Genomic DNA, 13,621 nt, shown 5'->3' with positions numbered 1-13,621 from the left:
TTTTCCACACCATGCATGATTTTTTAGACCTCTATCATGTCTCCCCGCAGTTAGTCCTTTTTCTAAACTAAAAAGCTGGAAGTGTTGTAGCCTTGCCTCATAAGCAAGGTGCTCTAGGCCCATGATCATCTTGGTTGCCCTCTTCTGCACTTTGTCCAGTTCTACAATCTCCTTTTTTAGATGTGGTGACCAGAATTGTACGCAGTACTCCAGGTGTGGCCGCACCATTGTTTTGTATAAGGGCATGATAATATTAGCAGTTTTATTTTCAATCCCCTTCCAAATGATCCCTAGCATGAAATTGGCCTTTTTCACAGCTGCTGCACACTAAGTCAGCACTTTCAACAAGCTGTCCACTACAACCCTACGATCCCTCTCCTGGTCAGTTACCGACAGCTCAGATCCATCAGCGTTTTCTTGAAGTTTGGGTTTTTCATCCGAATGTGCATCACTTTACACTTCCAGCACTGAACCGCATTAGCCATTGTGTTGCCCATTCATCCAATTTGGATAAATCCTTTTGGAGCTCCTCACAATCTGTTTTAGATTTCACTACCCTAAATAGTTTGGTATCATCCACAAATTTGGCCACCTCTCTGCTTACCCCAACTTCTAAAGGCCCAGTGGCCTTTGGCTGGGGATTATGGGAGTTGAAGTCCAATAACATCTGGGGACCCAACGTTGAGAATCCCTGTTCTAGATCATTTATGAAAAAACTAAAAAGCACTGGTCTCAGTACAGATCCATGGTGGACTCCCTTCATACTTCCCTCCATTGTGAAAACTTTCAATTTCCTGTCGTTCAACCAGTTAGCAATCCACACATGTACTTGTCCCCTTATCCCATGACTGCTAAGTTTTCTCAAGTGTTTGATGAGTAACTTTGTCGAAAGCTTTTTGGAAGTCCAGGTATACTGTATCAACTGAATCACCTTGATCCACACACTTGTCTCAAAGAACTCCAAAAGGTTAGTGAGGCAAGATTTGCAGAAGCCATGCTGGTTCTCTCTCAACAGGGCATGTTCTTCTATGTGCTTTACAATTTTATCCTTGATGCTTTCCATCAATTTACCTGCAACATACATAAAGCTAACTGGCCTGTAATTTCCCGGATTGCCCCTGGATCCCTTTTTGAAAATCAGTGTTACACTGGATACTTTGCAGTCCTCCAGAACAGAGCTTGATTGTAGGGATAAGTTATATATTTTTGAAAGGTGGTTGGAAATTTCACATTTGAGTTCTTTGAGGACTCTTGGATGGATGCCCACGGCCCTGGCGATTTGCTATTTTTCAGTTTTTCCAGACAGTTTAGAATATCATCTAATGTCACTTCTTGTCACCTCTAGTGAAACAATATGAATGCATGCAAGCAGACAGAATCTCTTCCCAGAGTGGCCGTATCCCCAAAGGGGAATATCTTACAGTTCTCACATGTAGTCTCCCATTCAAATACAAACCAGGACAGACTCTGCTTAGCAAAGGGGACAATTCATTCTGCTGTTTGAGAAACATAAAATGTAAATATCCATTGGGAGCATGAAACTAGGTGTGTGGTGGTTTGAATCTCTGCCAAAATACCTACTTTATATATCTTTAATGAAATATATGAAAAAAAATTACTTTTGACTAATGAGACACAACTGTAATTAAATACAACTTGGTAGTAAGCCAACTAAGTCAAGCTCATATATACTTCCCACAAAGAAGTTGGCTAATATATGGCTTTATATTAACTTGTTGCATGTGAGTAGCATGAGCTTCACGAGTCAAACCAGATACGATCTGTATGGGTCCCAGCCAGCTCATGTGAGAGGAGTTTTAGCGGAGTCACCTCTCCCTGTGCCTTGTGGGCTGATCCGGTCTTAAATTAACTAAAAGAACCCCCAGTAGGCTGAATTCGCTGCCACCAGCCGCTTCTCAAATAATAGGGCTTTTCTGACCAAAGGGAGCGATTACCCCCAGTCCCCTCCTTACTGTGCTAGCAGGCACATATAAGAACGTAGCTCCATTTTTATATGTTCAAGTGGGAGCCGGCTTAGTGGGGTGTGTGAACTGGAGAGCTCTCCCCACTCTCCCAGAGGCAAGCAAACACTCAGAGACAAATGTTAAAGCAAGAATAAACCAATTTATTAGTGTTTTCAAAAAATAAGCACGTTCAGGATTTTAAAGTGCAACTGTTTCAAATGAGTTTGTTTTCTTAATGGTTACAAAAAAGGGTAGCTGGGTATACAAAAAGCACACAGGAAAATAAAATACCGCATCTAACACAATTCTCACTAACTCTTATTTTAAATCTAATTCCAGAAGCCCCAACCTGGGCTCTCTCCCTCCTGGCACTCATCAGACCCTGGTGAAGCCAACCCTGCCATCCCTGGCTCTGGGACCAACAGAACCCCTCCCCGCCAAGAGTCTTTCAAAACTCCATTGCAACTCTCTCCCCAGGGCACATCTTCTTCTCCCCAGAAGCCCCTGGGGAACACTTTAGATCCACCCATCTTTTCTGTAGATTGGGTCTGGCTTGGGGGAAAGAGCCAATGCAGGGGAAACAGTCTGTTGCAATATTAACCCTGCAGTTGCTGGCTGACTGTTCACTACACCTTCTATAAATAATTATTTTCAAGTTCAATAAATCTGCTTCTTCTTATCAAAAGGAAATTTATTAAGATCTGGCCTTAGGTCTTAATGTTAGCCATAAGAGAAAACAAACAACATGTGGCTAACAACAACAAAATCAAATAAAATTATATTTTCCCCCAGTGGCTATTAATAATATTAAAGTACAGACCCAGCTACTAATAACTGTCCAATATCAATAGAGTGTTACAATCAAACATCTCTCATAGGATGTGTGTTCATGGAGTTGTTTCATTCTTTGCAATATGCCTTCAGCCTCCAATACAGTCTCTAAAAATATGTTGCATGTGATATTCTTCCATAAGGGATGAAAACCGTTATTTCATACCAAGAAACTATGCCTGTTAATAGGCCTTGTGTATTAGAAAATTATTAGAAAAGCATAAAAAAGAATATTCATGTTAACTCTTTACCTGCCTTGACTAGTGTTTTCACAAACTGACCCTAGAAAAAGACTAGGAATTGAATACACTTTCCCAGTGTGGCCATTATGTCTTCTATCAGACCCAAACAGCTAACATGAAAACAGTTAGGGATGCGCAGAATGTTCTGAGCTTGGAATGCTCTGCCTCAAAACAGGCCGTCACAAGTTTTTTGAACTGGAATGGAATATTTTTTTTAAATTAAGGCCTGTTCATTCGGAACAACCAGCTTGATTGGTTGTTTCAATGGAATGTTCTGGGCATTTGGAATGCAACGCAAATGCCTGGATGTTCTCAGGGGCATAACCATCGTTGGGCAACCGGCCGCATGGCCCTATTCAGGAGCCAGACCATGCCCCCCACATCTGACGTCAGACACAGGGGGTGGGGTCAGGGGGGCCACCATGGTGGCTGGACACGGGCCACCGCTGGTCTCCCTCTGCCAGTAATTGTTCTGTTTAAAAAACCAGTTGAGCCAGTTGTTCTGATGGAATGGCCCTTCATTTGAAGAGTGTTCCATTTTGGCCCGGAACACTCTCAATGGCCTCTTTTGAGGCAGAACATTCTAAGGAATGTTCTGCATATCCCTACAAACAGTGTCAGACTGTGTGAAACGAAGCATTCAGTAATACAGCCTGAAAAACCTCTTGCTCAACCCATCAACTACTTGCTCAAACTCATTAACTGGAATCCCTCTTGTGTTTTCATTGGCATCCCACACTCATGTGCTGTTTTAGGAATACAGATCGCCCTCCTATAATGCAAGCAGGTGTCAGATGATGGCAAAAGTAGACAAATGCACAACTTACTGACATTAGTGATAAGGCATGGCAAATTACTAAATCCAACTAGATAATGGATTTTCATGACAAATATGCTTTCTACTGAAACATGGCCCCGGATAACTATGCCAGAATGTCACAGAAATGTTGGCGACATTTGATATAAGAAATGAACCTAACTGTGATTATGTATGCCACTTAAGTGTCACTGTAGTCCAGTGGCGAGGATTGAGCTTGGGCTTTCAAAATTTGAGTTCAATTCTCAGCTCTGCCATGGGTTCATTGTGTGGTCTCAGATAGGTTACTGTCTGTCTGCCAAGCTTGATTTGTCATCTGTGAAGTAATGAAAATAATGGTGACACTCTCTCACAGGACTATTGTACAACTAATGTGATTTAGACATGCTATTTAGAACAAATAAGTTCTGTAATGGAAATGCTGATGTTTCACTCTGCTTGATTTCTCATTCACAAAGGAACCTTGTGGCTGTCCTCCTTCAGTTATTATTCCTGCCTACCCATCACCTTTCTTAGTATCATGCATCTTCAACAGTGCTTATGTTTTACAGTGAAATTTGAAAAATAAAAATCTGCAATTGCAATGTTAATTGTTTGAGCTCTGGCTAATCCTTAATCATTATTCCGTTATATTTCTGCTGTTTCTTCAGTTTGCTTTGTTTCACTTGTTCTTTTGTCTGTCTCCTGTACATTTTCATTCCAAGTCCCAATGTAACACTATTTGAAAATGCCAATTATCAAATCATCCACAGCACACCCTGTAGTTGTTGAAAGAAATCTTAAGATGTTTGGCAGACATTTTTTGTATAATGGAGTATAAAATTATATCCATGCTACTATTTAACGATGGATCTGTCTGCTTATAGAACTTATGTCCCATTTACAAAACAAAGTACTTGTGAATGAAGTTATCTGATAGAAGCTGAGGACTCCAAATATTTTACTTCAAAGCTGAATCATTAATTTTAATGGAGATGTTGCTCATAGTTTGCAATTGACGGAATGTATGTCAATTATTGCCTTCAAAAATCTACTACTTAGATTTTTTCCCTTTTAAAAAAACACCTGCTTTTAAATTCATTAAACCCTTTCTGGAATGTTTATTCAACATGAAAAAGCTGAACTTGTGGATCATGAAACTCAGTTCACACAGGCAAAGATCAAATTATTTTTAAATTATTATTATTATTTTACACAGTCAGACAGGTGTTATTGACTGGTTTGTTTTATCCAGACATCAAGTCCTTCCCAAGGACCTGGGATGCCAGAATTATTATTATTATTATTTTTCTATACCACCCTTCCAAAAATGGCTCAGGGTGGTTTACACAGAAAAATAATAAATAAATAAGTTGGATCCCTGTCCCCAAAGGGCTCACATCTAAAAAGAAACACAAGATAGACACCAGTAACAGTCACTGGAGGTACTGTGCTGGGGGTGGATAGGGCCAGTTACTCTCTCACTACTAAATAAAGAGAATCACCATGTTAAAAGGTGCCTCTTTGCCAAGTTAGCAGGGGTAACAAGTTGGCTTGTTAAGTCTATTGAGCTGGCCCAGGTCTCCATCCAGGTTCAGTGGTGTCCCACGTTTAGGAAAATGTGATTTCAGATAGACGGGGCTCAGGAAATACACTTGTCTGTTCATCCACGAGGGCAGAATGAAGCCAGTGAAAATGCAAGAGCCTTCCCTCGCATCCCCTATCCTTGTGCCCTGTGAAAACCAATACTCCAACTTAGTTGCTGATGCTCAGTTCTCCACACTCCATTTGAGAGTGTGGAGAGCTGAGGAGAATGCAGTGGTGGAGGAGAATGAGGCGGCAGAGAGCAGAGGAGAATATGGCGGTGGAAGAGAACAAGGCGGTGGAGGGAAGAGGAGAGTGGGCTGGAAGACAATGAAGCGGCAGAGAACATTGAACAAAGCAGAAAGGGAGAACATGCAGCAGGCAGTGAGGTGAGAGTGGAAGGGAGGGAGAAGGTCTGGGGCGCATAATGCTTCTGCTGCACATTATGAGCTTGAAAGGAAGAAAGGTCAGGAGTGCAATCCTGCAGGTCTCCCCACACCCTCACCAGGGATATGCCCAGCTCCCACTTTCCTCAGGTCTGAGTTGGGTGTGCACATACCACTGCCCATCCCCCAGCAGTAGCGTAGCAATGCTACCGCCGGCCCATGCTCAGCTGCCGCTGACGGCTCACACACGTCTCTAATGTCAGATGCACCTTGTGTCTGATGTCAGACATGAAGGGGTCATGGTTGGGTTTGCAAATGGGGTCGCACGCCCCATTTGTGAGTAAATAACATCCAGAGCCAAGTTTACAGCAGCAGGAGGTGGTGCCTTACCCTGCTTGTAAAGGCAGGGAGACATGTTCCCAGCAGGCTGGGAACCCAGTGCTGGCTAAAGCTTTTCAAAAGCTTCAAGCTGCGCTGGGTTCCCAGCCTGGCCGGAAACACATCTCCCTGTTTTTACAAGCAGGCAAAGGTGCTCCCTGCCACTGCTGCAAGTGTGGCGCTGGATGTTATTTACTTGCAAATGGGTCACATGGCCCCATTTGCAAACTCGACACGCTCCCTTCTCATCTGATGTCGGATGCAGGGTGTGTGGCTTGGGTGAGCTAATTATCAAATCCTGGCGGCAGGGGTTCTTTGAACCCTCCCATGCAGTGGTGGCTCCACCCCTGTCCCCCATCCCAACAGCTTCCTGCTGCTGCTGTTGGAGCTGCATTTTAAAGTTTCAGGCACCCACTTCTATGACTTCTAAGCAGGCTCACCTCCCTGATCCTCGTTCTCTCCTCCTCCTTTTCCTGCCGTTGCTGAGGTCTATGAGTCTAAGCACCATTGCTTCTCCCCCCTCTCCCCAGATTAACCATTTGCAGTGTGATAAGGAGAGAAGTTTGCAAAAAAGCAGACGGGGGACACAGTTTAACAACTGCAGCAGCAAATTCCTTTACCAGTGGTGAGAGAGAAGCATTTTCCCCTGCCCTTCTCTCTATGTATTCACCACCACAACAAACAATAAAGCCTAGTCAGATCTACATGTTGACCAGCAGGAGCCTGGCTGCTTATTAGAATATAAATGTACTGGGTGGAGTAGCCAGCAAGATATTTAGTAAAAAATAGTAAATGCAAAAGCACCAGTTTGTTTCAAGGAGAAGGAAGAAAAAAAGGTAGGGGAGTGGGGGAGAGACAAGCATGACGTGTTTGTGAAGCACATGGAGAGCTTTCTACACACACACAGACACACACTGTACTTCTGGATAAGGGCTATTGCAGACAGAAGCCTTATTCAGGCATTGTTTTATGAGTGTACAGATGTTTGTACACTTGTGCATGCTTTTGTGTGAGTGATTGTATATTCATTCATGTTCGAAGACATAGCAGGCTGGTGTAGATTCTTTTCAACAGTAAGCATGTACCTCAAGACAGCTCAAGGTTTGATCGGACTAGTAAAATTTTTGTCTGGCTGGCAAACTGAACTAACATTTCTTGACACCAGCAGATAGACATGTACCACTAAGCTTGAACTGAAACATGTCACATTGCCATATCTTGTTGGAATGGCTGTAAATGGGATCAGTAAAATTCAGTCCCAGATTGCCAGTGTCATAGTATTGGAGATTCTAAGCAGAAAATTAATCATTACTGGTCCAACAGGGGAACGTAATGTGCCACTGGTCCCATGGAAATCGTGAAGAAGAAAGCTAAACTTAGAAAGACTTTTGAGTGAACACAGACCAAGGTGAGCCCAAATAGAAGCACAAATTACTATGGCATTTTATGTGTAATAGCTTTGTGGTGGGGGGGAGAAGCTATTATTATAAATCATTACATTCAAATCAGCTAACGTACAACTTGGTATTATAATCTGCATCTTGAATTTCACCCACATGACTATTCCCAGATTACTTAAACGTTTGGCAGTGGCTTTCCAAAAAAATTTCAGTAAAGATTAACTGGATAGTCAACCCATAAACACCATAAATAGAGATGTGAATGCATATTGTTGCTTTTATTAATCAGAAACTATTCCTCTGGCTGCCTGACACTGCATATATAGAGAGAAAATTATTTTCATCCCAGATTTTTGGAATTCACTGTTTCTATACATGTCATAGAATATAAACAGCGTAGTACACTGTTGTACATAGTAGAAAGTTGTACATAGTAGAAAGAATCCCTCTAAACTGCCTTTATTCAATTCCCATTAATTTCAAAAGTTTTTGTTTAGGGAGCAGGTCGGACCTGGTAACTTCTGCCAATTATAACAGATTTGGTTAATTAGCTATTGTAGGCTTTCAGTATTATGAATCTGAGCTGTAACAGGCAACACATCCTAACTTTCAACAAAAAAGAGCAAAGCACAGCAGTGCTGTTACAAGCACTACTTATGCCCCATAAGATAAAGCTATCGTCTTATCTTTGCCACTAGGGCTTTCACTTTTATGTACACATTAAGCGATATCTCCATGCCATCCTCTGTAGCAGGAATGCCTACAGTTACTGAGAGTGATGAATGAGGTGTGTAGCTTGTTGATGATGATACATCACATATTGACTATCAAGGTTTAGCATTTTTTAAAAAAATGACAGGAAACCAGAGGATTCAGGGTACACAGATTTAATCTTTTGCAGACCCGTATTCTCATATGGTTCTCTATTTATGATGTCAGCAGCATTAGAGCAGAAAATAATTTGTTTCAGTGACAGAATATAAAAGCAGACTGCATCTCAGTAGAGGCAACATGACTCGGGTAATATTTTACTGGGAATCTACCTTGCTGTCTTAGGACTTAAGAGGCAAAAGTTCCATGATTACTTATTAGGGTATATTAAACTGAGCAATTAAACATCAAACATAATGAGAAAAACAGTTCTACGTGGTGCACAAATAGTGGTGCTGTGAGTGCAAATGAATCTTGATACTTATTTCAGCAGCTTTTTCTTGAGTGGAATGTACACCGCATGATTTACTTTACTTATTTTTAGCAACTTGGCCTTTTTGTTAAGGTCAGTTATAAGATTGGTTTAAGATCAAAAACACATTCCATTAGTGTAAACAAGACCTTTCTCTTATAAGCAGACATAATTAGCTTGATCACTTAACAGATATTTCTCATTTCTGCATAGAAGAGTTGCGTGAAAAAATAATGCAGAATAATGCTATCCTTTTCAAAGGCTATATTAAGTATTTATTAATCATGGGCAACACATGCATAACCTCAGACCAGAACGTTTCAAGTTACCACCACAATGTATTGGTTAATTCTGAATGCTACTATGACAGAGCCCACGCTTAGATTCTTACCATCCTAAAAATCTGAAGACTTTTAATGCAACTACATACATCTACAAAGAGCCAGAACACCTGAAAATAAGTCTATCTGTCTGTCTATCTATCTAGTACATTAATATCCTGCTCTGCCTCCAAGGAGCCCAGAGTGGTGTACTACATACTTAAGTTTCCCCTCACGTCAACCCTGTAAAGTAGGTTAGGCTGAGAGAGAAGTGACTGGCCCAGAGTCATCCAGCAAGTATTATGGCTGAATGTGGATTTGAACTCAGGTCCCCCCAGTCCTAGTCCAGCACTCTAACCACTACACCATGCTGGCTCTCTAAGAGTGGGTTCATACATCATGCAGAACCCGAGGTTCCCGTTGCCCGAAATATAGAGGGAATCTGAAGTTGGTGCTGCAGATAACCACATATCTCTGTTTGTTGAAAGTAGCCAAGTTGAGCCAGATGTATATCCCCAGACTATGCCTCCCAGTGAGGCCCTGGATGCAATCCCAGCCTGCCTTCTGCCACCTTGCAGCCACTGATTCCAATGGCAAAAGGACTGGCTCTTCTGGAATGGACCAGAGGTTCATGAAGAGCAGAGTATCCCTAGAATTGATTGATTTCTACTGGTCTAAATTTCTATGTTGGGTGTGGATACTTGTTTGATGATGAATCTGTAGATACGCTTAGCACCTGCTAGAAATTATGTTCTTCTACCTTTGTGGCTTTCCTGAATGCTGGGTACCAGCTATAGATGATGAACAGAGTTTTGCTTTTAGGATTTTTTAGTTTTTCAATAAATGTGCAAGTTTTGATTGACTTGCTTTGTCATTAGAAGACGCAGATAATTAAAGATGGGACACTGCAAACTAAAAAGGGATCTACAGAGATTTTTCAGCAATCAGATACTCTGCAGAGGGCAGAATGTTAATATTCCTTGGCCCTTCCTTTCCAGACACTCAAGTGACCCCACTGAGACAGTGTGTTTGAGATAGCCTGGACTATATTTTTAGAAGCCAGAAATTGAAACCAATGCAGTAGTGATAAGCAAGAGCATTACCCTAATGTAACAAGGAGCACAAGTCAAACTGGTTGGTACACCAGTATTAAAGAGTTTGTGAAATCTGATGCCATGGTATCTGCCAGTGAAACATTGATATACTCCAGTCCTCTGTAGAGAAGGCTTCTCTTATAGCAACTCATAACATGCAGAACATTTGACTTAATTCAACTGCTGCAGAGGAGAATTACATAACTCTTAGAATTTGCTTTGGCACAAACTAAGGACACAGTGGCACCATTTGTGTATACTTAGCAATTTCAGCATCCAAGGATTTTTCAATATTGTTGGAGATCTAATAAGAGAATGCTGAATGACTTCTAGATTGGCAAAATACAAAGGGGAAAAACACTGCTAGTTCTAGTTATTTTAGTTAGTAGTTTGGAATGCATAATCTCCTAAATCACGGCTTTTAAAATCGTCCAGAGTGTTTTACACAACATAAAATTGGTAAAGTATAATGGTCTACATCTTCCATAGTGCTACAAAGGCAGAAGGGCAGTGTGCTGGAGAAAAGCTGTGTTAAAGGCTTCTTCTGTAGCCAGATTCAGGCAGTGGGGAATGCGATTTTTGCATCTACCTTTTCCAACTAAATGCCCTTTTTGCTTGCAGAAATATGTCCCTGTGGATTGCACCGGCCCCAGGGACATATTCCTGAAAGCAAAATTGGCTGTTTTCATATGGAAAGTGTCCTGTTTTCACAAGGGGTAAAGGTGACATTTACCCATCTTTCCTTTCTTCTATAGTCCCCTGTGCCCCCACCCAAATCTGTTCCTGAGGGTTGGCGAATTCTCCAAAACAGAGTGGCATATGGCATGGAGGGCTGTAGCAACAAGGAAAATCAGCACAAAATAAAATAAAATAAAATAAAAAAATCCTCCCAGTCAAATGTAAATCCCTACTTTTAAAGGTCCCCCCCACTGCCGCCTCCCTTAGAAGGATTTTAAAAGCGGGATTCCCTTTTGCTTGGTAAAGGAGAATCCTCACCGGATTTCCCTTTACCAGTATAGCCCCTTAGACTTGGAGAAACTGGTCTGCAACAGACCTGGCTTGGTCTGGTCTGATCGCGGACTGAACCACCTCTCCTGGAGGCCAGTTTGGTTCACAATCAAACTGGCCCAGTTTGTTGCGGACTGGCTCATGAACACCCCTAGTAAGGACTAGGAATGTGCAAGTTAACTTCTTTTTGGCTTCTGTAGCTGGCTGCTGCTTTTAAATCTTTGTGAGTTGATCATTAGAGTCCTCAGCTCTGAAGCCACTGCCAATTTTTTTTTCATTTTATTCTGAGGGGTTTTTTTTGGGGGGGGGCTCCCTTGTTTTCTGGAGCAGGTGCTTTTCTTTGTTAACTCTTTTCTTGCTGTGCACTACCTGCTCCAGAATCCAGCAGCAGCACATCTCCCCTCTGTCCTCCCCTTTCTTCCCCCTCGCTTCCCCATCCCCCCATAGCTTCCCCCCATCAGTCTTATTTATTTATTTATTTATTTATTTATTTATTCAGTGTTTGTTTTAATTTGTTTTTTTGGAGTGGGTGAAATAGCTGGAAAGCTTTTCATTCTGCCCTCTCCCTCATTGCTCCAGCTGTATGTGTCCGCTCGCACTGTGCCAGCCTGCAACTGCTCTGGAATTCCTTCTCATCTTTTTTCTCCTGACCAGCGTGTGGGCAGAAGATCTCCAGGGCAATGTTGTGGATAAGTGTTTTCTTTTTGTTGCCCTCTTTATCCCCTTTAGTTTGGTTGCAGGAAGGTATATTTTTTCTGTGTTTTTTCTTTACAGGTTGTTTCTTGTTCTTACAGGTTCCCCCTCAGTTGCCCCCATTTTGTGTGTGTGTGTGTGTTTTAATGTATTGTATTGTATTGTATTGTATTGTTGTGGATGGGTAGGTTTTCTTTAAATAGAATTTTCTTTACATAGGTTTTTAAAAAAATAAAATAAAAACAGGGCTGTTTTTTTTTTAAGGGGGTTTCCCCCTGCTAATAGGTTTTTTTTAATTTTTTTTTTTTAAAAAACACCTCCATTTTAAAAACATTTCTTCCCTTTAAAAAAAAGAAAAGCCCCTGGGGTCTTGGGAATGTCTGAGGGGCCTGTGGTGAGCAGAGCTCACAGCAGGCTGGCAGGCAGAGGTGGGAGGAGTCCCCATTCCCAAGCTGGTGTGAGAGGCTGGGGTGGGGGGCAGAGAAGATGCTGTCCCGGGTTCCCACAGGTTCCTATCAGCGAATTATTTGGCCCAAGTGAGGCGGTGGCACAAACGCTCTCCTATCCAGAGGAGCCTGATGCTGCCGAGCCGGGTCCTGGACCAGTGGCAGGTCCATCGGGTAGTGGGCCATCAGTGTTGCTGGTGGTGCAGGAGGCTCTCCTGCCAGGGAAGCTTCTACCATGGTGGGGGTGGAGGGCAAGGGCTTGGCAGCTGGCAGTGCAGCCAGATTTTAACTTCCTCTTGTGGCTCTTCCAATGCTCCTCTTGCCAATCAGTGGGGGGCCCCTGATGATGCCCAGGTTGTGGCAGAGTCCAGTGCTGGTCCTCCCAGTCTGGATTCGAGGGGGGAAGGGTCTGCTGCTGAGGTGCAGGAGGCAGACCCTCCTCCAGTGAAGCCAGGCCCTTCTTTTTCCGCACAGGGTGGAAGGGGGGTGGGTGACCACAGTGGGCAAGCACCAGCAGTCCCTCTAGGTCCGTTGTCACCCAAGAGGCCCAAGACAGCGCCAAGGGCATCGGAGGCCACCCAGAGCAGTGACGTTTGGCGGCATTTTGAGGTCCCACAAGATGCCCCAACCACTGCTCGCTGTGTCCACTGTAGGGCACAGGTCAGTTGGGGCAAGGATACTAAGCATCTGGGGACGACCTCCATGTGACAACACATGAGATGGCATCACCCAGATCTCCTTCTCTGCTGGCAGCGCTAGTGCGCCTTGTGTTCCTGCAACTAGCACTAACAAGGGCAGTGTGCCAGCTTCCATGAAGCAGAGCATGCTGCCAGTCAAGCGGTGGATGCAGTCGTCAGGCAAGAAGCGCCCTGGTCACGTGGACCCACATCTCCTCACCCGCCTCATAGGGGAGATAATGGCCACTGATGACCAGCCTTTTCAGGTGGTCGAGAACTCTGGTTTCCGCCAGACACTGGTGCCCAACTACATTATCCCCTCAAGGACCATGTTCAGCCGGAACCTAGTCCCCTCACTGTACAGGCAGTGCAGGGAGCTTGTGTCAGCCATGCTCCGTGCAGCACTGGCTGGCACCAGCATGCATTTCACCACTGCCTGTGGAACAGTGTGAGTGGGATGCACACTACTTTCCTGGACCTGACTGCCCACTAGTGGGAGAGAGAGGGGACCTCTGGTGCTACCTCTGGCTCCAGCACACCCCACTACATTTCAACACGGGTGGGCCATCTTGCACGTGGAGACCTTGTATGTTAAGCACACCAAGGAGGAGGTGGCATC

At 43.4% G+C, this 13,621-nt stretch overlaps 1 protein-coding gene across 17 annotated transcripts in view; it reads right to left on the bottom strand.

Annotated features, from left to right (window-relative positions):
• The window catches only part of ROR1 (receptor tyrosine kinase like orphan receptor 1), a 353,019-nt gene that overhangs the window by 137,179 nt on the left and 202,219 nt on the right, over positions 1-13,621 (bottom strand). The window lies entirely within an intron of this gene.

Source organism: Hemicordylus capensis, chromosome 4 (assembly GCF_027244095.1).
Source record: "Hemicordylus capensis ecotype Gifberg chromosome 4, rHemCap1.1.pri, whole genome shotgun sequence".
NCBI lineage: Eukaryota > Metazoa > Chordata > Lepidosauria > Squamata > Cordylidae > Hemicordylus > Hemicordylus capensis.
Note: the sequence above shows the minus strand (reverse complement) of the source record. Positions and strands in the feature narration are given on the sequence as shown.